Here is a 27,290-nt window from a genome sequence, read left to right on the forward strand (position 1 = left end):
ATCTGGAGGCTTGGAGATAGAAGTTTCTGATCTGGATCTTGGTATGGAGATCTTGAGCCATAGTGGCTATGGATTCCAGAAGATTAAATCTCCGAGTTTAAGGAACACACCTTTAATCTGGGCTACACCTTCTGCTGGAGACAATATAAGGACATTGGAAGAAGGGAGTCTAGCTCTTGCTCCTTTGCCTGCTTACTGTGTGAGACTGAGTAACTGCTAGATCCTTGGACTTCCATTCACAGCTGCGACTGAACCATTGTTGGGAATTGGGCTGCCGACTGTAAGTCATCAATAAATTCCTTTACTATCTAGAGACTATCCGTAAGTTCTGTGACTCTAGAGAACCCTGACTAATACACTCCCTAACCTTGTTAGATTTGGTGAAGGGCCATTCCCCTCTCAAGTCTTATCTCTTTTCTCTGAACATGAAAAATACTTATGTTTTCCCAAGTGAGACTAGACCTTGGGGCATTGTGTCAGGGTGTATGGATGATATTGCAAACTGTTACCCTGGAAAGTCTTTATGACGACAGGATAGGTGATAAAATTCAAGGAAACATTTCATCAGAAGAGCCCCAGGGTGTTCCAAATGCAATCAAGGAGAAAGATAGCTGGGGAAGAAATGTAAACAGGCACAAAACGGGAGGGTGGAAGTGATTCAGCTGCTGTAAAAACAGGGCTGTGTTTCATGGGTCAGTCTATTTCTGTACAAACCATGCATTACCCCACAGGACTCATTGTTCAAAGACAATATGAAAAGAAATCCTGCTTCCTTTACCTGTGTCCCAGGGGACTTCCTGTTGGCTGAAAGGACAGGTATTCACAAAGGTTCCTAAGCCTGAATTGAAAGTTAGCTGTGTTCCCTAAGGACCATGCTTTCTGGAATCCAGCCCTGAGTTTATAAATAATGCAAACAGAGGCTGGGAAAAGGGGCAGCTCCCAGTGGGAGGATTTCTCCCTAGTTACACTCTACAATGCTCTCATTCATTTTGCTCAGACCTGGATTTGTTACGAGCAAGCTAGTTAACCTTTCTACTTTCTGTCCTCTCCTGAAACTGAAGAGAATGACAGTGGTGACTTCAAGGTCCTGTTATGGCTATTGGAAGAGAGTGTGCCTTTTCAGTGCCTGCTGCACAGGGGAGGGGGGGAAGGTAGGAGGGGGGGGGGGGGGTAGGCAGGGGGCGTGGCACATGATAAGCATGGTGTCTTTTCCTTAACCCTCTCAGAAATTCTTAAAAGGTTCTTCCTTGAATCTTCATCATTTAACAGCTAATTGCAATACTGTCCTGTAACCTGTAACATTCGTTTCTTTTTCTCCCAAGTTAGTCTTTCCCGTGCATTATAGAGTTCACAGGGGACACACTGTATTTTAAAGCTGTGGCTTTGCCGGGCAGTAGTGGCACATGCCTTTAATCCCAGAACTTGGGAGGCAGAGACAGGTGGATTTCTGGGTTCGAGGCCAGCCTGGTCTACAGAGTTAGTTCCAGGACAGCCAAGGCTACACAGAGAAGCCCTGTCTCGAAACCAAAAAGAAAAAAAAAAAAAAAAAGCTGTGGCTTTACAGCATACAAAGCATGTCTGCAGACCCTCAGTTAATGTCTTTTGCATCTTCCACTTGCCCAGCCCACAACTGGATGTGGAAGTAGTACTCAGCGGCTTGTATGAGGTGATGGGTGTTTTTATGTTTTGTTTGTTTGTTTGTTTTATCACAAGGTGAATCCCTTACCTGGATGAGTAAGAGCACAAGTTTTCATTTTGAAGAAAGAGGACAGTATATTTGCAGTTATCTACAACGAACACTTGTCATCTTGAAGATTTTTACCCTGTTAGGTTGAACAGAACAGAGTGATTATCAGGCCTTCCTTCTGGGAGTATTGTGGTGGAGTTTGTGGTATGGTGGTCCTTTGGAAAGCTAAAGGCAAAACCTGAGATGAGATTGGGATGGTGGAGCCCATTGCTAAGCAACTGAATCGGGTCTAGACTACACAGGAACAAAACTTCTTTGTTCAGTACGCTGAAGAGTCACTCAATGGAAGCTGCTGAGTAGAATCTTACCTGCAACATGAATCGTGTTATCCAAAGTGCCGATCAGTGATCGTTAACTAATCTTTATGGCAGTCTGACAGTAGCTCATAGCTCTGTTTTCTTAGCCTTTTGTTATTTCGCTCTTTTTCATTTTTGGGGTGTGTGTGTGTGTGTGTGTGTGTGTGTGTGTGTGTGTGTGTGGTGTGTGTGTGTGTGGTGTGTGTGTGTGTGTGTGTATGTGTGTGTGTGTGTGGTGTGTGTGTGTGTGTGTGTGTGTGTGTGGTCTATGTGCAGGCAGGCACAGAAAGGTAGAAGGTACAAATACCTACCACCCTCTATCTATCCCTCTATAGCTACCATCCTCTATCCCTCTATAGCTACCATCCTCTATCCCTCTATAGCTACCATCCTCTATCCCTCTATAGCTACCATCCTCTATCCCTCTATAGCTACCATCCTCTATCTCTCTATAGCTACCATCCTCTATCCCTCTATAGCTACCATCCTCTATCTCTCTATAGCTACCATCCTCTATCTCTCTATAGCTACCATCCTCTATCTATCCCTCTATAGCTACCATCCTCTATCCCTCTATAGCTACCGTCCTCTATCTCTCTCCATTCTTTGATGAAATACAATGATTCTCTGAAAAGCTTCCCAGACTATAAAATGTCATGCACATAAATTGAATTCCATCACCGTGTCTCTCATATCTGAAATGTGTTCAACATATCAAAAGATTTTTACATGTAAGCATCACACAGTAGCATCTTAGTGGTTTTTTAGTTTTATGTTACTGCCTTATTTTTTTTCTCATTTTCACCTTTTATTTTCATTTCTGGTAGGTTGAGAGACCGTCATTGAGTGCAGAACTTCTTATTGAGGTTTTGAGGGATCAGTGTCCTCACCAGATTAGCCAGGCTTGTGTGAATATTTTGGCTGGAAAATGACTCTGTGTAATTTTGAACATTATTATTGGGCTTGGCTTGCCTGATACCACCATTTCAGATTATGCATTTTTTCAGGTTTATTTGATTTATATTTATGTGTCTGTGTGTGTGAATGCCACACACACGTAGATACCCAAGGGATCTAGAAGTTTCATGCTGTGGTCTCATCCCTGAAGCTTATCCAGGTCAGATTTCTGGAGCTGAAGTTACAGGCAGTTGTGGGCCCCTTAGCATGAGTGTCAGAACAGACCTCAGGGCCTCTGGAAGAACAGCAAGTGCTCCTAACTGTTGAGCCATCTCTCAAGTCCCCAGTCTTGCATTCTTAGTTATTCTACTTATATATCAAATGGAGATCACAATCTTTCCTTTTCCTTGTCACTCTTTCTTTGTTTCTCAGACTCCCTCACCATAACATGGGTACTTTTAATGTATGTGCTGCTGACGTCACTATGGAGCTCTTACTGGCTCCCAAAAGAAAGATACTTAGCTGGAGAGAGGGTGGTCTTTGATGTTGTGGTCTTCATCATCTACCAGACTGGATTTAAAATCACCATGGAAACACACGTGTAGGTCTGTTTATGAGGGTGTTTCTAGAAAAGTGTGTGACCTAGAAGGGAAATGCACATATCCTGATGGTGGTTGGTCACACTGCATGGGCTGGCGTCTCAAACTGGATAGAAAGGAGAAAGTTAACTGAGTGTAAGTATTTATCTCTCTCTTCTCTTTGACTATGGATGTATCATGACAGGAGGCATCAGTCTCTTGCCACCATGCTTTCTCTGTCATGATGGACCATACTCATGCAACCCTTTGGTTGGCGTACGCTGTGTAAAGTTGTCCTTCCTCACCTACCTAAGGCATTCTCTAATTGGCTTTCATAAAAAAAATGTATGGCCAGTTAGCAGGGCAGGAAGTGGAAGGTGGGACTTCCTGGGAGGGAGAAAGGAACTCTGGGAAGAAGAAAGAGGAAGGCCTTTTCTCCAGAAGACTTGAGGGTAGAAGGAACTGACTATGGGCCTGGGAGGTATAGCTAGCCACGTGACTGGGTGGGACTAGGTGATCGGGTTAATAACTAGGATGAGCTATTTGAGAGTCTGCCCAGCTAAGGCCTAAGCTTTGAAATACTAAAAGCTCTCTGTGTGGTTATTTGGGAAACTAGCCGGTTAGGGAATATTTGCTGCCATATTAGCTTCCAGCATTAATTAATATGTACAGAATATTAGTAGTAATCACCCTTTCTTCTTTAAGTTGCTTTTGTCAGGTAATTTATTACAGAAATGAGAATGTGCCTAACGCAGTGTGTTTGGATATGTTGGATATTCTGTGTCTTTCCCTTTTCTATGCAAATACAGCTGGCACGACTGCACTGGCACGACGGCAGTGCCCTGTAGGCTTAGACTTTTCTGTAAACCTACTTTATTTAGGGTTCTTAATCACTTCAGCCTCCCTTTTAGCCCACTGACCAGAGGTAAGGGAAAAACAAGGTTGATAGGAAAAGGGGTTTGTGGGCCTGTTTAGAAATAGTTCTTTAGGGTGATTTCCCTCTTTGTTGACAGGATACCAGTAGTCCTGTTCAATAGCAAACACCAAACATAAATCAGTAGTGGTGACAAGGTCCAACAGAGACCTCAAAGCTCTGCCAAAAAAGCATGAGTCTGCAGAAGTGGCCAGAGTCAGCCGGAGTACCATGAGAAGTTCTTCAGTGTGTTTCTCTCTATGAGGTGAAGACCAACGAAGACCAGCAAAGCATTGCACAGCCAGCGAAGGCCAGTGAGATGCTGCACAGCTGGTGATGCAAGAGCATCCTTTCACTATCCGTGGGGTTCCATTTATACTCTTTCCAGACATCAGGGTCTCTCTCAAGAGTCCACTCCAGCAAAACAACATGAGTCTGTTTTAGCAAAACATCCTCTTACAGACAGCTTCCAGAAAAATATCATGTGACACAACTGAGTTTCCAAAGAAACCAAAAATTTCCACTTTATAGCCCTGCAAACAGCAACAACAAAAATCTGTGATCCCAGAAATTATCAAAGAATAGGTATTGACAAGGAAGAATTACTTGGAATAGGCTCAAAATAGCCGAGTATCTTTGGGTTCATATCTGTGGATGAATTTCATCTGCTAGAAGCTATGACCTTTGGAAGACTGTGGGAGAAAGTACACTCTGGTCAAAAGGCAAATAATGAACCATTGAATGCTTGAGTCTATGTTCCTGTTTAAATAACACTATAGTAAGTTGAACTTGCAGTAAGTGGAAGCTCAACTTCCTTCCAGAAAACTGTCAGTAACAATAAGAAATTTATGTGTTTATGTAGGATGCTAATTTCATATTTCCATTACAGTTACTTAGAATGCAATAGCTCTGAGAGCAGAAAATTTAGTAAAAAGGAAAGACATTTAAAACAAACAAAAAACAAACAAATTTTTGTTGGCATGCTAGCACATGTCTTAAGTCCCAGAACTTGGGAGATGGAAGTTGGAGGATCATGATTCTGGTGCTAGCCTAGGCTACAGGGACCTCATATTTGTCATAATTATTACATAATTATGGGCGAGTCTGGGCTATAAGAGGCTTCATGTTTGTCATAATGATTATATAATTATGGACAAGTCATTTCCATTCTCTGTTCTTCAGGTATTTTTTTCCTTTTCCCACTAATTCATAAGTTTATTAAATGTATAGCCATGAGAAAGACTTACACTGGCATCTCAATCATCTTAAATATATGTGAAGAAACTTCTGTTTATATGATGATTTATAAAATACCATTTGAAAAATAAATATTTTATTTAACATTCATACATGCATATAATATAGGTGGTTAGCCAGGCATAGTGGCACATGCTTTTAATCCCAACATGCAGGAGGCAGAAGCAGGTAGATCTCTGTGAGTTTTAGGCCAGCCAGGGCCACATAGGGAGACCCTATCAATAGGAGTAAGAATAAGAATGTTATGATGGTTTAAATGAGAATTATCCCCATAGTCTTATATATTTGAGTACTTGGTTTAAAGTTGGTGGAACAGTTTGAGGAAGATTAGGAGGAGTGGCCTTGTCAGAGGAGGTGTGTCACTGGGGGTACGCTTGGAGGCTTCAAATGCTCTTGTCATTACCAGTTTCCCCTCTGCCTCCAACTTGCAGATCAGGATGAAAGCTCTTAGCTGTTCCAGTACCATTCCACCCTGTTTGCTGCCATGCTTCATGCCATGGTGTACACTGACTTAACCTCTAACCTGTAAGCCCTTGATTGATTGGTTGATTGATTGATTGATTGATTTTATAAGTTGTGTTGGTCACAATGGCTCTTCATGGCAATAGAAAATTAACTAGGACAGTGTGTTTGGATCCAATCCACCAGACTTCCCTCCTATCTAATTCTTCCCTTTCTACTCCCAAATCATCCTTTCAACTGCTCGTGCTCTCTCTCTCTCTCTCTCTCTCTCTCTCTCTCTCTCTCTCTCTCTCTCTCTCCCTCTCTCTCTCTCTTTGAGTGTGTGTGTGTCTGTCTGTCTCTGTCTCTCTGTCTCTCTCCCTTTTTCTCTTTCTCATTTAATACTGAGTCCCACAAGTGCCGCCTATATGTGCCTGGGTGTAGGATCATCAACTGAGGGTCGTTAGCCTCTCAGGATCAGCACCTCAATTCCCCCCTCTCAGTAGCCATCAGATCCTCAGAGGTGGGATTTCACGAGCCCCTCTCCCATCCGTGCCCAGAATTTTGCTGACTTGATCTTGTATAAGTCTTCTGCATGAAGCACCTGTTGTTGTGAGCTCATGTGTGCAGCTGTGCTGTCATGTCTGGCTTTTCACTACAGACACCTACTCCTTTCGCCTCCTAACGTCTCTCCACTCCTATTCTATGGTTTTCTACACCTATAAAAATCAAGAAAGAATTTGAAATACTGTTATTTCTCAGCCTTGGTTCTCTACATCTGTGTATGGTAAACACCCCTGAGATTTTTTTTTTTAAATAAATCTTTACTTTTTAATGTTTACTAGAGTTATTTGTTTCCTTTTATGTGTGTTTTGCCTGCATATATGTCTGCATAGCATGCGCACTGCATATATGTCTGCGTAGCATGTGCACTGCATATATGTCTGCGTAGCATGTGCATTCTTGGTGTCAACAGAAGTCATAAGAGGGTATCAGATGCCTGGGCGCTGGAGTTTCCATGTGGTTGCTGGGAACCAAACCCAGGTCTCTGTGAGAACAGCAAGTACTCTTAACCATTGAGCCATCTCTCCACCTTTGTCCCTAAAATTCTCCTGGCCACGTAGACATCTAGCTAAAGATGCATTTTCCAGCTTCCTTTTAGTTAGTTGTGGTCATTTAACTTTGACCAATAACATGGAAGCATAAATGTCACTCATTGGTCTCTTCCTGTCCAGTCCAGTGAAATTAGAGAGCATGGTATATGAAATGTGCATTTTACAAATATTAAATTAGTGAATTCACATAAAACACTTCGGTGCCAGGCACATAGGAAATCACCAGTAATGAGTGTATTGTTTTATTATTGTTAACAAGGTTTTTATTGAATTATGTTCAGGTGGTGAAACAATTCCCCAGATAGCAACAACACTGCTTGAGATGATTAAAATGTAACCCAAGAAAACTTGGTTAATAGAGTGTTTAAAAACTCCATCTCCAGCTGTGTGTGGTGGTGTACACCTTTAACCCCAGCACTGGGGTGCAGCAGCAGGCCGGTCTCTAAGACTTTTCGGCCAGGCTGCTCTACATAAAGAAACCTTCCAAAACAAATGAACGCCCTCCATCTCTAGGCATGGAAACTGGAGAATATTCTTTCATGCTCACAAGATACATTGTGATTTAAGTAAAAATGGCCCCCATAGCCTCGTATGTTCGAATGCTTGGATCCCAGTTGGTGGAACTGTTTGGGAAGGATTAGGGGCATGTGCTTGTGGGAGGAGTTGTGTCACAGGACATGGGTTTCAAAAGCCCACACCATTTGCAGTTAGCTCTCTTTCTGCCTCTTACTGATGGATCAGATGTGATCTCTCAGCTACTGATCCAATGTCATGCCTGCCTGTCTGCTGACATGCTCCCAACCATGATGGTCACGGACTCTAAAACTGGAGGTCTCCAATACACCCTTTCTTCTGTAAGTCACCTTGGTCACAGTGTATCATCACAGCAATAGAAAGGTAACTAAGGGATGTGTGTGTGTGTGTGTGTGCGTGTGTGTGTGTATACACATCCCTTAGTAACCTTTATATACCTTTATACCATATATAGATATAAATATAGATATATAGATATATACCCATATGCATGAATGTGCACTGACTCCTTGCCCCTCCAAAAATGGAGAAATAGCTTATTTACATGTAAATGATATCTGGTTATATTAACATAAAACAGTGTGTTTTAGAAGAATAGCCTTATGCATATTCTAAAAATATATTTAATAACACTATACATATATACTTACCAATATGTAAGCTTTCTAAAACATAGACAGCTGTGCTCAGCAGTTCCAGAACAGACACTATCTCTGAGGAAGAAAAGTAAAGCAAGGGAAGATGAGATCAAAGTTATGACTATTTTATTCTAAACCTTAGAAACAATGAAGCGGGTAGATCTCCAAGTTCAAATCCAGCCTGGTCTACAGAGTGAGTTCCAGGACAGCCAGGGCTACACAGAGAAACTTTGTCTCAAATACACAAAAACAAAGACAAATGAACAACTCAAAACCAGTGAGGAGAGACACCTAACTCTCGTTTAATTTAGGTGGTAGATACACAGAAGGCAGTTATAGCATTTTTTCTGTGTTTAATTTTCTGACCCATAGCATTAGGCTGTTAACATTCATTCACATGTGCTTCTTAATTGCTTAGTAAAATTCAGATGACTTCTAATCTAGATGCCTCACTGGAATCTTCTGGAACTATCAGACTTTGGGTTCCAATTGTAGCTTGTACAGTTAGGCCCCTTTTTGTGGCCCTCATTCTTACAATTTGGGAATAAACTGCTAGATTCTCCATTACAGTGACTGGTGCTAAAATTGCTGTTAGGATGTGTGGAATAAAACCCTATAAATAGTGGCGCTAACTCTTGTACTTCCCATTAAATGCTGATGATCTGTGATAGTGGTTGCCGAATTTTTAAAAAGAGGAAAGATTATGAAGAAAGGTTCAGTCATGAGAGACTATACCTGAAATATCCTACTTCTAAGTCTGCAGGGCTGCCATAGACGATGCTTACTGTGGACTGGATAACTTGATTGACAGCCTGTTGCAGTTTGGAGGTCGTTGAGTCTAAGCTTAAGGTATTTGTCAGTAAAGTTCTTGGGAAGTACTTTCTGGATTGCTGAGGAGTGGCTTCTCATTGCAGCTTTGCATGGCTCAAAGGGAGGAGGTATGATGTGTTCTCTCTCTCTCTCTCTCTCTCTCTCTCTCTCTCTCCACTAAGTTCATTTATGTGAACAGACACCATGACCACAGCAACTTTTACAAAGGACATCATTTAATTGGGGCTGGCTTACAGGTTCAGAGGTTCATTCCATTATCATTATGGGAGGAGCATGGCAGCATCCAGGCAGGTACAACACTGGAAAAGTTGACAATTCTACCTCTCGTTCCAAAGGCAGCTAAGAGAAGACTACTTCCAGGAAGCTAGGAAAAAACCCACCTCCACAGTGACACACTTCCTCCAACAAGGCCACACCTACTCCAACAAGGCCACACCTACTCCAACAAGGCCACACCTACTCCAACAAGGCCACACCTTCTAGTAACGCCACTCCCTGAGCCTAGCGTATTCAAACTACCACGCTAATCCATTGGAAAGACCTGATCCATGACTTAGTCTAGCAGAAATTACTTCCCAAAGGTCCTGCCTCCAAATACTATTGCAGTGGGAACTAGGACTTCAACACACGAATTTGGGATCCAAAGGACATAAACATACAGTCTATAACATCAGTTGAAGCTTAATGCTTAACTTTCAAGATTTTTATTAAATGAACAAGCAAGATTGTAGCAACGGAGATTACTACTTGCAGTCAGAAACATCATAGGATGTAGGAGACTGGGGGGTGCAAAAATCAATAGTTCCTTGAATTGACATATTTCTATAATCTCTTCATATACATGCATGCCAGAAGAAATGAATGATTTTTAACCCTAGGTACATCATAACTCTCATCAGCTTGCCATTGGTGGTTCTCCTGTTAAGATGGCTCGGGGTTAATTAATAACTGCAGTTGATTAGTTAAGGTAGTGATCTATCTACAGTCCTGTAATAATTCACATATCTTTATGCAGAAGCCATGCCAAGGTTTTAATTATTGGGGGTTGGAGGGTCCTATGATGCACGTACTTCCTAAGGTTAAAAGAGGAGGATGGGGCTTGCTTGAGCTACCTATTCACAAGCATGACCTGTGAAGAATGTGACTCGGATAAATTACTGTGAAGGTCAATTTAATCACACCATCAGTTCTTCCAAATCTGTATAACTGTGCACACGAAGGTTGGTTATATTAACACAGTCAAGTAATTAGTTATTGACAGAGCAAAGAGTGCATAATCAGTTATTACCTGAACGTGATCTAGATGTCTGTCTGTGCTGATGAAGATCATCAATCAGATAAAAAAGGAGAGCAGATTCACTTATTTCAGGCTTCATGGAAGACTGTGGTTGATTTCCATCCCTAAACCAACCAACCAACCAACCAACCAACCAACCAACCAAACATGGAACAGTTTTAAACATTGTTATCGTGAGGTAAAAATGTGTCTACTTTCCCCATTCAGAACTTGAAGCGCTTGGGTCTGGAAGATGAACTCCTGAGCCTCACAAAGAAAACTTGAGAAGCTTTTCTGGCTCACTGAGAGCCAACCAAATGCTAGATTCCAGCCAGTGACTCCCCATATTAGTTCTCTAACAACAAACTGACATTTCTTGCCTGTGTTCTCTAGCGTTCTATAATTTTATTCTTAGGGAGACCACGGCAATTTCTCCTAACTGAGACCTCACACTTGGTGAAAACTGGGCGATGATTATACAAGGGCTCATTAACAAAAGCCCAAGCGGACAACTCTCTAATTAATGTCTGGGTTCTGGTTTATGCAGTGATGGGTTTCATTCTTCCTCTTCAGTTTCAAAAAAGATGGGATTGCAAAGGTTATGACAAAACTGGCCAATAAAAAATGCTCTGAAGCACAGAGAGGAAGGCTGGGTTTGGGCAACGCATGGCGAACCCTTAAAAAGTTTTAATTTCTGTTTCTGGGCTACCCTGTCAGTTCTCCAGAACCTTTTAGTCCCTTGAGGCTGGCTCTGTTTGGAACTGCTATTCCATTTATTCTTATTACTAGAAAACACACTCTGAGTTATGTGTGGTCGTATGAAAACACAAACATCCACTCATGTAAAGAGTCCTTCCTTGGGGCTGGTGAGATGGCTCAGTGGGTAAGAGCACCCAACTGCTCTTCCTAAGGTCCAGAGTTCAAATCCCAGCAACCACATGGTGGCTCACAACCATCTGTAATGAGATCTGATGCCCTCTTCTGGTGTCTGAAGACAGCTACAGTGTACTTAATTATAATCAATAAATAAATTATAAAAAAAAAAAAAAGAGTCCTTCCTTTGGGCTGCCTGGATGATGCAGTTTGAAGTTTCATAGGCTTAAAAAAAATAAATACTTTTGAAAGTCATGATGCATCATATTTGAGTCATAACTCAACAAACCATAGAAGAAATGCAACGGCCCGTGGAGACTTGGGGAGGAAATGTTTGTGTCCATCAGTAATCCCAGACTGTAAACAAGAGTGGCTGAGGAAGTATTTGTCTCCCATCAAGCTAAAAATTTCAATTACATTTTTTAAGGGGAAGGGCATGCGTGTATCACAGCACTTAAATGGAAGTGGAGGGACAACTTTGAGGAGTCAGTTCTGTGTTTCCACCACGGGGCTGTGTTGGGAACAAGCAAAAGAAGAAACTTTAAGTACTACCATTAAGTTTTCAGACTCCATTAAATCATGGGGAGAAATTAAATTCAAGGTCCCGGTCCTAGAGGAGCTGGGCACTTCCCAATAGCTGAACAGCTTCTGCTGTAAACTGTTATCTGAGTCCAGACATCTCAGGGACAACTTGTAAGGGGACAGTTGTCTGAGTCCAGACATTTCAAGGACACCTTGTCCATCTTGCTGGCAGGGTTAAACAAGTTCATGTTGCCAGGCCTAGGAATGAGCACCTATCCCACCTCTTAGTTGTCTGTTAACCGGTAGAGAGTAGAGAAATTGCTGTTATCTAAACAAAGGTGCATAAGTTATAAAAATACATAACCTATTGCCTGTTATGTGATAGTTAACTACATGCAGCTGACCTGCTCCATTGTCCCCTTATCACTTTGAGCACCAGACACTGTCTAGGAGAATGAATTAAGGACCTTGAAGGTGCCCTGGATACAGCTCGGTCTCTAAGGGGTACCCCCATAACGTCAAAACACAGTTGGATAACACCACAGCTGTTCCCCCACCTGCCACTTTGTGTTCCCAGCCTTTGAAAATGTACAATCTCCCTATGGGGACACAGTTCAGAACCCAAACTAACTGCTTTCCTGAGAGTTCAGAATATAAAGTTTTCATTTTTAAGCTTCTGTCTCTGAAATGAGTTTTCTCAGCTTCCATCCCAAAGCCAACAGGGACAGGGATCAAACTTTGTCATCAAGTTTGGTGGCAAGGACCTTTACCCACTGAGCCTTCTCAGGAACTGACTCGCCTAAATTAGAGAAGTTTTTCATAAAAGAAACTGGAGGAGGGGAAACATTTATCAATGTATATTGTATTTTTTAAAAAAAGATGTTTTTTTTTCAGTTTAAAAAAGAAAGAAAGGTGTCTCAACTGTGAATTGCAAGCTGAGTGTGTGTAGTCTCTCTACTTTAGCCACATCCTGGATTCTATAATGTACACGATGTAATTCTGTCCAGGAGGCATTAGGGAGAAGAGTTGGGTGCGACCAGGCAGTTCCTTCCTGGAGAGGTTTGGTTCTCCATCCTCCTTCCTCACCTCGGATCCATTTGCATATCCCTTGACTCTGGAATTTTCCTTGTAAGGATTCCTCTTAAAGGAAATAAAGGAGCTGGGGAGATGGTTCAGAAGTTAAGTGATGCTCTTGCTGAGGACCTGAGTTTGGTACCCAGCTCTCCTGTTCTCGAGCTCACGGCTACCTGGAACTCTAGCACCAAGAGGATCTGACACCTCTGGCCTCCAAGGGCACCACACTCATACACAAACTCACAGTCAGACACACGTGCGTGTGCATGATCAAAAACAAAACAAGAAAATCTTCCAAATATAAATAATCAGAGATGTGGGCAAAGATTTGCATTCACAGATGTTCATCTCAGAATCACACCACAAGGAAGGTTTCATTATAGTTTTACTATAATCATAGTAATAATCATAATAAGAATGCTTAATGATTGGATATGCTTAGCGATGGCGTATCTTTCAAGCTCTTACATACTTCATTTTACAGTCTCCTGGAGGTAACTGGGAAATCCTTCATGATGTCTAAGGCAAGAGCAAATACAAAATGAAAATTTGGAAAGCTAAATTATGCGTATGAAAATATGTGTTCCCCTTGGATGATGGAATAATGGGAGATTGTGGGGGTGGTTTTTTTGAACTTTCCAAACTTTGTAGCAATGTGTTAGTCAACTGTAGCAAGCAATTAAGCAATAGTTACTACAACAAAATACTTGAGGCCAAATAACTTTGTAAAATGTATTTACACTATTTATTTTTACTTATTTACATTTCTTTATTTTGTCTAGTGGGAGGTATGGGGTTTCACATGCACAGCACAGGATGCTTATGCAGGGGTTAGAGGAAAACTTTGGGAGTAAGTTCTCTCCTCCTACCGTGTAGGTTCCAGAGATAGATCTCAGATTGTTAGGCTTAGAGACAGGACAAACTCCGTAACGCACTGAGCCGCTTCATAGGTCCACCCCTTCCCCTTTTCTCTGTTTGATACAGGGCCTCACTATACAGCCCCAGCTGGCACTTAACTCACTATGCAGACCCAGCTGGTGCACCACCCTGAGGGCGATCCTCCTGTTTCTGCTTCCCCAGCGCTGGGATTACAAGTGTGGAGCACCATAGCCAGTTCTACCTTTCTTGGAGCAGGGTCTCACTGAATAAATAGCCTAGGCAGGCCTTAAGCTGGAGACCTTCCTGCCTCTGCCTGCTACATGCTGGGATTATACAGATGCTGTCACGTCCTGTCTCGAGTCACACTGGAACCGTGACAGAGGCCAAAGATGCACCGTGTGGATGACCTGCCAGAATGTGGGAAGGAGTTAGGAAGGAAGGGATCGGGTTGTATCAACACCGTGACCATCAAAGGTGGCATTTTACTCAGTTTACCTATTTTAGCAGTCTGGCAAGAAGGGCTCGCCAGATGCGTGCGTCCTTGCCTCCTGTCTTCCTGACTGAGACTCACACCCGCTGCTCTGCAGCCTTCCTCTGTGCTTGTAATCATCTCTGCAGCCGCGCCCTCCACTGCCAGGGGTGGGGGAATAGCCCCAGAAGACAGGGCTAACGTTCATGGCCAAGTTTACTCTTCTTGCCAGGACAGAAAACTCTGTAAAATCTTGGGAGCTGGGGAAGTGTAAATGTTACCAAGGGAAACACTTGGTGGCAGTCCTCCCAAAATCGTCCTCTATCCCTGTGGGGCTGTGGCCCATGCCTGAGGTCCTAGCACTCAGGAGACTGAGGCAAAGGATGAAAAGTTCTAGGCCAGTCGGTGACACATAATTGATACTGTTTCCAAAGCATGCAGAGGTCACAGCGTCATGAAGCCTGGTTTATGGGGTGCTGGGGGTAGAACCCAGAGATTTGTGTGTTGGAGGCATGCGTTCTATCAACTGAGCTACAGCCTGAGCTCTGCTGCGGGTCTGTGGTTTCTTGGCTTTACACAAGGCCCCTGGGCGGCATTCTGTATCCTTTTAAAGACAGCCTTGCTATGTAGTCCATCACAATGCCCCAGCCACAGCCCCGCTGGATTACAGGCCTACATTTCATCTGTACCTTGACCAGTGAGCCTCCTGCTTCATCTAGGCCCAAATTACTCACACAGTCCAACAGCCTCGTTGGAAGGATTTGACTTGCGGTGCTCGTGATCAACACTGCGGATGCACGGACCACACTCGGGAACTCAACCTCCAAGTCTTGTCACTGCACTCTTAGCAATGCAAGTGGCTGGTGAATGAAAAGACCAAGGACAGGAACTCGGTCCCAAGATGAACCGGGCCTCAGTAATATCACTCTATGCCACCACTGGAGTAGAATCTGAGTAATGGGGACAGACCTTAGGAGGACAAATCACCTCCTGCTGTTAGGCTCACACAGCACCTTTCCCCAAGGCCACTCCCTGGGTAAATTTTGACACAGGAATGTATTCGTCATCCTTAAGGGCTTTGTTTTCTCAAACCCACGTGACAGAAATGACATGGAACAGACCAGAGGGGGGAAATTGGCAATCTCTCGCTAACTTATTTTCTTAGTGGGGAAGCGGGACACAAAGACAAAAAAGCTGGGTTTCAAACCCAGTGCCTTTTGCAGGTTAGCCTTCCTTCACTGAGGCACTGGGAACAGGGCCTTAGCATCAGAACCACCCCCTGCAAGCTGCATCCCCGTTACCTATTGGATCATTGATCGAGTCTTACCTGTGGCTTGTGATAAGACAGAAAAACAAATTCCATGCAAGCCCTTAAGAATGAAATCTTATTGGCTTCGGACAACCAAATCTAGTCTCACGGCTCAGAGGTTACAGAGGTACCCATTACACAGACTTGTTCCGGGGACAGGGCGAATCTTGCTCAGGACTTCTGGATAAGACCCCAGCAAGTATTTCGGGGATTGGCATCTGGAAGGGAACTTTTAGAAATGAACAGCCACTCAGGGACTCTGGAAAGCACTTAAATTTCTGGTTTTCAGGAATCTTTATCCTGGGGCCTCGTTCTTGGCCGCTGATAAGAGTCTTTTCTGGACCATACAAGAGAGACATGTTGATCACCTGCCAGGCTAGAGGGTATTAGGAGGGTCAAGAGAACCCCACCAGAGGTAGTCAATTCAATCTTAGACCAATAGTTCAAAGGCCAAGAAAAGTTGGGTTTCTTGGGCCAGATCCGTTTCCCTCCTTTTCTCCGACTAAATACGAAAGCAGACAAAGAGGAAGAAAAGGAAAGGATGACTTTTTGCTGGTCTGGTTCTCCTGCTTTTCGTGAAGGCCTTCCCCCAAGGCTGACAGACGCACATCTCTAGGTAGCTGGTGTCCGTGGTGCGCCTGGTAGAAGGCATCAAAGTCGAACAGAATGCCATGGTCTCAAGGAGAGCCACCCTGAGCCTGAGGCATATAAGGAGGAGGGCAGGGGCAGATTAGGATAGACCACAGGCATCTTAGAGAGCCTGACACCGGGTCCGCGCAGACCTCGGTCATACTTGCTACGGACGGAGGATGGTTCTGCCCAGAATTGATAAGCGTCGGGTATGAGAGTGGAGGGGACACCCCAGCAGCTCATAGAGGGCGGTGCGGGAGTAAGTTCTCACTCGCCAGGACAAGCTCGCGGCCGAACTTTGAGGTAACCCCCAACCTGCCACAATTTCCTTAGCGGTGACAGCGGTCACCAGGTTGTGCGAGGCCAAATTACTTAAGGAAGGAAAAAAAAAAAAAAAAAGAAGGGTATAACACTAGAATTACCTCAGCCCTCAAGAGGCCCTCAGGCAAACGTCATCACAGTGATGGCACAAGGTGAAGAAAAAAAAATCACACGGCAAGACAGAAAGCCAGAGGAAGGGGCTTCTGCTTAGGAGGATCTTCTCTGGTTACCGCTCCCAGCCTACATCCTCTTGGGGAACACACTGCAACCATATCCAAACCTTAGGAGTCATTTTGAACATCTATGATCTTTGCAGGTGAAAAACTGTTGCTTTTCAAAGGAAGCATATTTAGATTGTGTTAAGAGTATGGCACAAAGATTTAACCCTAAGTATGAGCCGCCGTTCTCTGAAGGTGTACAGAGCTGAGTCCTGAAATCAGCCAGGAATACTTCACCGCTGAGGGGAAGGTACCACTTCCGGCAGGCAGAAAGGGATACATACACAAAACAAGCACACTTGGGGGGGGGGGGGGACAGGCTTCTGTTTTGTTTGTCATACATGGTACTTTCCTGCACCACCATGCAAACAACCAAAGGGTATTGCAAATCGCTCCACCATGGCTCAACTTCATGGTGGGATAAAAGGGACACATTCAATGGGAAGTGTGCTACCTTTTTCAAAATTTGTTCTTTTTTTCAAAATTTGTTCTTTTCCTTGGCCAGCAATGTGGGGTATAAAAGCATCCTGGGGTCTCTTGGTGACAGGAAAGCATGCTATCACAGAAGTCAGCAACCAGTACTCCAGAATTTTGTGTTACCAAACTATGATGTTCCGTAGTAGGTTTGGGGGTATTAATTTATCCAGACCCATTAAGAGATATATACTACCTACTTCCACGATCCATTTGCCTTACTTCAGTCACATAGCTCTTCATCGATGCAAAAAACGACTAGGAGGGGCTGGTGAGGTGGCTCAGTGGTTAAGAGTATGGACTGATCTTGCAGAAGACCCGAGTTCAATTCCCAGCACCCGCACCAGATGGCTCCCAACCATCTGGGTCTCCAGCTCTAGGGAGATACTCTATCTCTGGCCTCAGAAGGCACCTGCACTCACGTGCACGTGGAGACACACTTAATATAAAAATAAGATCTCTTTTTTTTAAATGACTAGAAAATCATTTTAAAAGTACTTCTCTTAGCTTTCGAGATCACAAGATAATTACATCATATACCAATAGTCCTCCTTCCCAAATGCATGCATTTGTCTGATGGTTTCAGGGCTGGTCCTGGACAAGCAGTCAGCGCGCTCCTCCCTGGAGAAGGCTCTCTCTCTGCCTCTCGGCTCTCTCTGCTCTCCTCCCTTGTCTGTAGCTCTTTGTGTAGCGATGAGGCTTTCCCTGTCTACATTAGCATTTCCATTGCTGTCCTTGTTTCAGTTCTGGTTAAAATCCCGTAGGTGAGTCTCTGTGGGTGTAGTGTCTACCTAAGGCCAGGAAACCTTAGCTTCCTTGTGTGCACACATGAGTAAGAACTAAAGCCTGAACTCCAGAAGGAACTGTTGTTAGGAGAAGAAATTCATGAGACTTGGTTAGTGGGATCCGGTGGCTTTGCTATCTCGTGGACATTTCTAGTCTTTAGAACCCCTAAAAGAGACTAGGAAGTGAATTTTTTAAAAAAGGTTTCATAGCATTTTCATAATCTCATTTAATTCTTACATTACTCCCATGAGGCTTCTCTTAATACTTTTATTCTCATTTGTCCAAGTCCCCAGGCAGCAAGAGGAGTCACGGCTGGAATGGTACCTTCCAGATTCCAAAACTGGCTTCTCTTTCCACACCATTATATTCAGTAACCTCTGTGAGGGAGATTAAAGTCCTGACCCCTGGTGTGTGTGGTTTGATTTGATTGATTGCTTTCTGGAATAAGAGAGAAGAACACTGTGAAACCAGCAGTTCTTAGAAAGAACTCCAGAGGAGGGGGAGGGGAGAGGAGGGGAGGGCTGAGAGGGAGGAGAAAGGAGGGGATGGGGAGGGGAATGAGGGAAGGGAGGGGAGAGAAAGGTAAGGAAGGGAGAGGAAGACAGGAGGGAAGGGAAGGGGAGGGAGGGAAGGGAAGGGAGGGGAAGAGAAAGGGGAGGGATGAAAGGGAGGGAAGGGTGGGAAATAGGAGGGAGGGGAGGGAGGGAAGGGAGAAGAAGGGATGAAAGGGGGGAGGGGAGGAAAGGGAAGGGAAGGGAGGGAGGGGAAGGAGAGGGGAGGGGAGGGAAGGAAAGGGGAGGGGAGGGAGGGGAAGGATAGGGGAGGGGAGGGGAGGGGAGGGGAGGGGAGGGGAGGGGAGGAGGAGCGAAGGAACATCCAAGTACACCTAACATTTCTTCTTCCTTTGGCTTTTGCTGACCTTGTAGTTGGGATTAAGAAAATCTGGGCCCGGCATGGTCACTCAGCTCCTGTAATCCCAGGGTTTGGGAAGAGAAAGTAGGACTAGCATCTCAAGGACAACCTGGGCTACATAGGGAGTTTGAGACTAGCTTGAGCTATATGAGATCCTGCCTCAAAACAGCAACAAAAAGCTGGGGTGGTGGTACACACCTGTAATCCTGGAATTTGGGGAGTAGAGGTAGGTTAATCAGGAATTTGAGGGCAACCTTGACTACTTAGAGTTGCAGGTTATCTTAGTTATGAAAACTCAGCAGAGAGAGAGAAAGAGAGAGAGAGAGAGAGAGAGAGAGAGAGAGAGAGAGAGAGAGAGAGAGCCAAGGAAAGCCAGAGTGGGAACCCCTCTGTGTGGACCTGCATTTTGTGTGTGACATTGGGCCACGTCTGATACAAAGACCTGACAAAGCATCCCTGGAGAGAATAAGACAAATGGCACAGAGATGAAAGGTGCTGGGTCCCCTCCACCTGCGTCAGGAGCAGGACAGGGATGAGGCAGGGAGGGCATCAAGGCTCCCCTTTGCCTGATAAATGATGAGCCAGCCCTGGAATGACAGTGAGCAGCTGGCTGTTCTTTCGGAGCTCCCAGCTGCTGCTGCGGTTGCCCTTGCCACCACCAGCTCCTGTGACACGCAGGCTAACAGAATTGATGGCCCAGGCTCTCTCAAGTGGCACTGTTGCCTTTGCCAGGAGAAAGATCTGTAAACATAGCTGAAATGACAGGGGAGAGTACTGGATAGAGACAACCTTGACCCAATAAAGACAGCATCAGAAAGGACAGCTCACAGTAAACTGGGAGGAGGATGTAGAGCGAGCTCTTCACTCAGAGGGAGGCTTGTTAGAGCTTTTCAGTAGTCTTGGATACAGCCAGGAAGAAACACCAAACAGCTAGTTCCTATTCTAAATGCCTTCTGCTTGAAGCATGTTCCTTTCTTCTAGGATTATCTCCTTCTCAGTTTTGATGTGAACTGCTCTCCTCCGACACTGTACCAATCAAAGATGATACCCGGCCCTCATCTTTTACTCAGAGCAAAATGGAATGTTACTAAGAGTATGTCACTTCTCCAACTTTTTTGCTGTTGATGTCATTTTGAGGTTTTTTTTGTCAGTGATATTTTTTCAAAAGTCTGGAACTCCTTAAGAATTATTCACACACACACACACACACACACACACACACACACACACACACACACAAATAAAAACAGAAGATAACTTAGAAAACAACTGCACACTGTTCATCTAGCTAGGCTAGCCTCAAACTCCCTACTCTGGTACAGAGTAAACCCCATGGATTTAAGACACATCAAGGCCCAGAGATGGAGTAGCAGAAGGGAACTAAGTGATTTCTGTCTTAGGAGTTTGAACTCTCTGTCCCTTTTTAAAGGCACGATTAAAAGGGAGGGGCTGACTCACAGAGCCTTGAGCATGCCCCAGGACTGTCTCTAATGCAGACAGCACAGCTGATGTGAAAAACCAGAGACTGTAAAACTTTTCAGTTTTGGGAAAGGAAAAAAAAAAAAAAAAAAAAAAAAAAAAAAAAGCCAGGAGCCAGCTGGGAAGACTTTGGCCATTCCCAGTGTTCACAAGAATAATCCTGGGAGCAGCCAACAATAGCAGCTGTTTGTGGGGGCGGCAGGGAGTGGCGTGGGGAGGTAGAGCAAAGGAAAGGTAAAGGAGTAAGTGGTACAAGCCAATAATAATGAAAACGCACCAGCAACCGGGCCAGGCTGGAAGCTAGGGATGCTATGAACGTTCCTACAGAGAGGGTGAACGCTATGGATGCTACTACAGAGCGGGTGCTTCCTTCACCTTCTGCCTGGACTCTAGGACACAGGCAGGAGATGACGTGAGACCATTTAGCAAAACAGAAAGCTTGGACGTGCACGTAGAGGAACTGGGTGAAAGAAAAGCTGAATCTCAGCTATGCATGAATTTCAGACTTGGAAAACTAACACATGAAGTGTAAAGTTTATTCGAGTTCCTGGGAAATTGGTACTATTCATTCCTCTTTCGAATATGAATGATTTCCTGGGGAAATAAAACTGATTGAGAAATAGGGGAATTAACTATAGTTTATTAAACGCCAACTATGGAGGCCGGGTGTGGAGAGTTCAGGAGGCAGAGGCAGGCAGATTTCTGTGAGTTTGAGCCAAATCTGGTCTACATAGAGAGTTCCAGGACATCCAGAGTTAACTGGTGAGACCCTGCCTAAGGGGGAAAAAACTCCAACTGTGGGCCAGATAGCATGCTTGACACTGTCTATATATTATCTCCCGGTGTTTCAAACAACTGCGATCTGAGGCTTGGTCCCATTTTCCAGATGATAGGACTGAAGCCCAGGGACAGTAAGATCTGATGCAGTTCTGGTCTCGAATGCTCTCCAGATGCTCATACGTTAGATCTTTACCCTTCTGGGCAACACTAGGAATATGGTGGAGACTTTTATGGTTGGCCTATCTAGGGCACAACATGAAGTCTTTAGATCATCGGGGGGGGGGGGGGGTGCCCTCAAAGGGGACTGCGGGCCCCAGGCCCCTCCTCTTCCTGTTTTTAGCTTCTGTGCCCTCAAAGGGGACTGCAGGTCCCAGGCCCCTCCTCTTCCTGTTTTTAGCTTCTGTGCCCTCAAAGGGGGACTGCAGGTCCCAGGCCCCTCCTCTTCCTGTTTTTAGCTTCCTATCACACTGCTGACTACACTACTGCCTCACCACAGGCTCCAAAACAAGAGCCAAACAACCATGGACCGGCAGCTCCAAAACTGCAAGCCAAAATAATTTAGCTTTGATAAATTAACTGGGTATTTTGTTAGACAGGTATCTAATTAGTACATGATATTTTACCCTAGATATTCCAGATATTGTAACTATTGTCAAGAAATAAGTATGGGAGCTGGGGAGTTGGCTCAACGGATGAAACACTTTCCTCGCAAGTGTGAGAACTGGTGTTTTTCAATTTGCAGTACCCGTGTAAAGCTTCAACTGCGATCCCGGTATGAGGGATGAAGGAAGCAGAGACAGGAGACTCCCCGGCTCATTGGAGTATCTAAAATCTGTGAGTTCTGCCTTGATAATTATAGCAGAGAGTGCTTAAAGCAGGCACCCAGCATCAGTGTTGGACTTCCATATACATGCACACAGGTACATACACACACATAGGTACACACAAACATGGGAACATACATACACACATGCACACCACACACACATAGACACACAGGTGCCCCTACACGCGCACAAGAATTAAGTGTGCATTTAACCACTATTTTCACCAACTGGTCACCCTCGGCCCAGAGGCACAAGGAATGGCTGTAAACCTGGAGTGAGAAGAACCAGGTCTCTCAAAACTCCTCCCAGGGGTGCCTGTTCCATCCCTGGAGTCAGTGATGCCAAACTCCCCGATCTGTCCTTCCTTGTTCTCTCAAGCAATCTTACAAAGTTGTTTCTGTGTTAAGCTACCTGGGAATTTATCTGATCAAAAAAAAAAAAAAAAAAAAAGTACATGGCTAGGTGGATCTCTATTGAGTCTGAGGCCAGCCTGGTCTACAGAATGAGTTCCAGGATAACCCTCCACAGTGAAATCCTATCTTGAAAAAAAAATGAGAGAGAGAGGGAGAGAGAGAGAGATTGATTTTGGGTGTTTTTTATTAACATGACACTTTGTTATATGTTTTAATAAGATTTATTTATTTATTTTATGTATATGAGTACACAATTGCTCTCTTCAGACACACCAGCCAAGGGCATCAGATCCCATTACAGATGGCTGTGAGCCACCATGTGGTTGCTGGGATTTGAACTCAGGACCTCTAGAAGAGCATTTGGTGCTCTTAACCACTGAACCATCTCTGCAGCTCCATGTGAAAAAAGTCTATCAAAATCCGTGTACAAAAATTAAATGCTCAGGGGCTCGAGAGATGGATCAGCAGTTAAGAGAACGGTCTGCTAGGTTTGATTCTCAGAACCCACGTGGCAGCTTACAACTGTCTGCAGCTCCAGTCTTAGGAGCTCCGACACTCTTTCTGGTGTCTGCAGACAGAAAAATTAAAAATTAAATGCATGAAGGAAATACGAAAGAATATTTTTAATTGAAACTATGAAAGGAAAATAGACATGACATATTATTCATGCAAATAAGTGTGGCAACACAAAAGTAGAACTTATTGGAAAGCCAGCAAAAGGCCAACCATGTCATAATCCAGGAAGAAAACACAATTGTCTAGTAAATGTGGCATTAGTCAGGGTTCTGTACAGAGACAGAAGAAAAACTGCCGAGTCTCAAAGTAATATAAAAATGCAAATTAGAACTAACACGCTCCACATACTGTGTTATTAGGCATTCTTACGCATGCCTCCTGGGAAAGTAGACTGGCCCCACTTCTTAGAAAGCAGTTTCATGTCAAGAGCATTTTAACTCCGTAACTCCTCTTAAAAGCTTGGGGTGGCAGTCTACATGTTCGTCAAAATAGGATGGTAAAATTTGTCCGTCATTATTGATCCTCACTGATGTAAGGTTGCAACCAAGTCTGCCTCCTCCCTGTCTCTGTCTCTGTCTCTGTCTCTGTCTCTGTCTCTGTCTCTCTCTCTCTCTCTCTCTCTCTCTCTCTCTCTCTCTCTCTCTGTGTGTGTGTGTGTGTGTGTGTGTGTAAATTCATAGGCAAACACATGGAAAGGCCAATACACAGAGAGCCAATACAATTGGCGTGATGGCGTTTGAGGAAGAGGCGGGAACGTGCAGGGAGAGCCCTTTGGAGTGAAATTGTGAGATTGTATGACTTGCCTCAGATAGGAATCTATTTTAAAGTTACTCATGCGCTAGGAAGAGAAGAGGGTTGCCAAGATGGTTCAGTAGACAGAGGTACTCGCAGTCAAGCCTGCGGACCTGAGTTTCATGTTGGGAACCCACATGATGGAAGGAGACAGCTGAGGTCATCTGAACTGTGAGTGTGTGACGTGCCATGCATGCACACACACACACACACACACATCATAATAAAATCATTTTAAAGAAGAGGAGGGGAGGAGGTAGAGGGGAAGACAGTGTTGACTGCTCCAAGTAACACATATGCATCCCTCAGAGACTACACTAAAGCCTCGTGCCCCTGTTTTCCCCTTGACCCCTTTAGTCCCTGCCTGCCTTGATATTTCCCCTTGTGGCCTTTGATGTTTCCCCACCGTTTGGTCCTCTTGGGAGCCATAAGTAACAAACTGTCCTCTCACTGGACTTATTTCTTAATGTGTTGGCCTTACAATAGTTGAATGACAGTAATCTCTATTTACAATCAATAATTTTAGAATTATCTACAGATTTTTTTAAAAAGGTCCTAACAGTTTGCACAGATGTTTAAAATAATAATAATTAATATTAGTTCCTCAGAAACTCACAAAAGGTATAAAAGCAGGGACTGCCTCTCGACTTGTTCTAGGAGGATAGTTGCTGAGATCCAAAGAAGACGTAGATAACCCATAAAAGAAAACTTCTTTATGGAACTGCAAAATCCTCAACAAGTATAAACAACACTAAACTGACATATAAATGGAATTACTAGCTAGATACAGTGTCACCCACCTGTGTAAGGCAGGAGGAACACAAAAGGCTAGATGTTGAATACTTCCACTTATATGAAATGTTCAGAGTAGGCAGGTCTAGACAGGCAGAACATAGGTGATGGGCTAGAAGTAGAGTATACCCCTAGAGAACTTGTCAAAGGGTATGAGAGATTAATGTTTACAAATTAACTGTGTGTATAAACAACTCTATAGTAGAAATCACCAAATTTATTATATAAATGGTTGGTTGTATGATATGTAAGCTGTATACCATGTACATACATACAGCTGATATTTTAAACTATAGAAGAATATCAATGGAGAGTTTAAAACAACAACTATTTATTATGTTACTCAGAGCAGACTTGGACACTTGACAGACACTCCTGATTCAGCTAGCAGCACAGGTGTGTGGCAACATTCACCTCAGCTCAGAAACAAAATGGCAACAGTGACAGGCTGCTGCGATTCCACATAGTCCCCGAGTTGGTTTCTTCATAGGCATCCTACGTTTTCTATTACCACATCACGCCATATCGTGAAAAATATATAAATATTGCGAAATAAATTCTTACAAATGGAGAGCACTCCACTGACCCGAGGTCAAGAGAGTTGTGTAACTGAATTGTACATTAGGTACAGGGCGGGTCAGAAGATCTGAGGCTATTTGGATACAGGGGGAAAAAATGCTTGAGTCGGGCCATGAAGGATAAGTAGGAGTTCTCCGGGGAGAGGAGGTAGAAGAACAGGCTGGGAGAGAACAGCCTGTTCAGAATCTCTGACGTGAGAGCATCCTGGCTTACTTGGCAACTATGATTATGATGTGTTCCTGGACTGTACAGTCTATTAGGAGGGTGCAGTGGGGTGGGGAAAAAGCCAGCGAGATAGGGCTGGGTAAGCTGGCAGCCTGGGGTTCTCATACCAACCAACAGCAGAGACCAAAATAATTGCCTTAAGAACTTCCCAAGTTAGCCCCTGCTCACCCAAATGGCTGCCACAGGATTCAAAAAGGCGACAGGCTCCGGGCAATGAGCTCAAGTTGGCAAGAGATGAGCCTTTAGCAGATGCTGGAAGTCAGGTACTTACTGTTTTCAGTGGCCCACCCAGCATTATCACTGGAACACTAGTTTTGGAACTCTCTAAGTCATAAGTCATGGTTGTGCCTCTGTTTCTGCTACTCTCATCATTGCAGAATCTCAGATGCTGGAGCCACCAACGGAAGCAAAGCAAAGTGAGTGGCCCGTCATACCAAGCAGCTGGCCTTTTTCTTTCTATAAAATTCTCATACTGATCCTTTCTCATCAGGAAAAACTCAAGTTCTGGGGGAGTGGGGTGGGGTCGGTTAATGAAGAAATAATTAGACCCTCATTTCTATTGTATAAAATGAAACTAAAATTCAAATAAGGGCATGCACAGGGGAAAATTTGGTAGTCTAGGACTTGCTCAGTGGTGTGTGTGTGTGTGTGTGTGTGTGTGTGTGTGTGTGTGTAAGTGTAAAACATCAACAACAAAATATACAGAAGAATTAGTGAAGCTACATGAGTCACTGAGAATGTTTGAAACTATTTGTCTCCCCCAGGAGATGGTCAGATAATCAGAGAATGATTCAGGCTGGGAAATGACCCGCAGGAGCAAAGACATCAATAATGAAGAGATCTGAAGATCTCAGCAGTGGGGGAGGGGGAAACAGGGCCTTCCCTTGCAGCTGGGAGGCTTTTTTTTTTTTTTTTTTTAAAGAGATGACCTCAGGGGATAGTGAAGGGCTGGGCTCCAACCTGCTTGTCCCGAAAGCAACCCAGAAAGAGGTTGGTCAGGACAACAGGCAAACCAGCAAACTCTTCTTGAGGCTTGATTTGCTGGAAGTCAGGTACTTACTGTTTTCAGTGGTCCACCCAGCATTATCACTGGAACACTAGTTTTGGAACTCATAAGTCATAAGTCATGGTTGTGCCTCTGTTTCTGTTATTCTCATCATTGCAGAAATCTCAGATGCTGGAGCCACCAACGGAAGCAAAGCAAAGCGAGTGGCCCGGCATACCAAGCAGCTGGCCTTTTCTTTCTATAAAATTCTCATACTGATCCTTTCTCATCAGGAAAAACTGTACCCTTCACGGTGCCTGTCAGCGTTGGGCAAAAGGCTGAGAAGGAAGGGCTGGCTGTACGTCTTGGGATGGGGGTCCAAACCCCTTTCAGCCACTGTCTGCAGTGTCCGCAGCCTCCACCCCTGGTCTGCTTCCTCCGAACCACTCCGGGGTGGTTTGGCAAGAATATCGTCTGAGAATACTGACCTGGTGTATTTGTTCTGTTATAACTAAATACCTGAGACTGAATAATCTATAATAAAAAGTAATTTTTCAAAGTTCTGGAGGTTGGGAAGTCAAGATGAAGGCCCGTTCTTTATCTTCCTGCTGAATCGTTACTCATCACATGGCGGACCTGCCAGGGGTACAAAAAGAGAATCAGTTCCCTGCATCCCTCATCTGAGAGCCCCACTCTCTTGGCTGACTTGATACCTGCTGGTGGCCCCATCTCTGGATAAGGTCAGACTAGCAATTAAGTTCCAGCATATGAATTTGGGGAAACGTGATCTGACCACAGTGAGGACCTAAAGGATCTTCGTACACCCTCTAAACAGCATCTTCTGTGAGCTCCTGCAGCCACTGTAAAAAGCTATCAGGGCAGGTGTAACAGCTCAGCAGATAAAAGCGTTTG

The 27,290-nt window shown here is 44.1% G+C and overlaps 1 long non-coding RNA gene across 1 annotated transcript; it reads left to right on the top strand.

The window, feature by feature from the left end:
* Nucleotides 1-26,941, top strand: 2310039L15Rik (RIKEN cDNA 2310039L15 gene). The gene is made up of 3 exons (NR_045337.1): nucleotides 1-280; nucleotides 21,992-22,083; nucleotides 26,672-26,941. It is a non-coding gene; the product is annotated as an RIKEN cDNA 2310039L15 gene (long non-coding RNA).
* Nucleotides 26,942-27,290: the final 349 nt, after the last annotated feature.

The sequence above is a fragment of the Mus musculus genome, chromosome 10, assembly GCF_000001635.26.
Source record: "Mus musculus strain C57BL/6J chromosome 10, GRCm38.p6 C57BL/6J".
Lineage (NCBI taxonomy): Eukaryota > Metazoa > Chordata > Mammalia > Rodentia > Muridae > Mus > Mus musculus.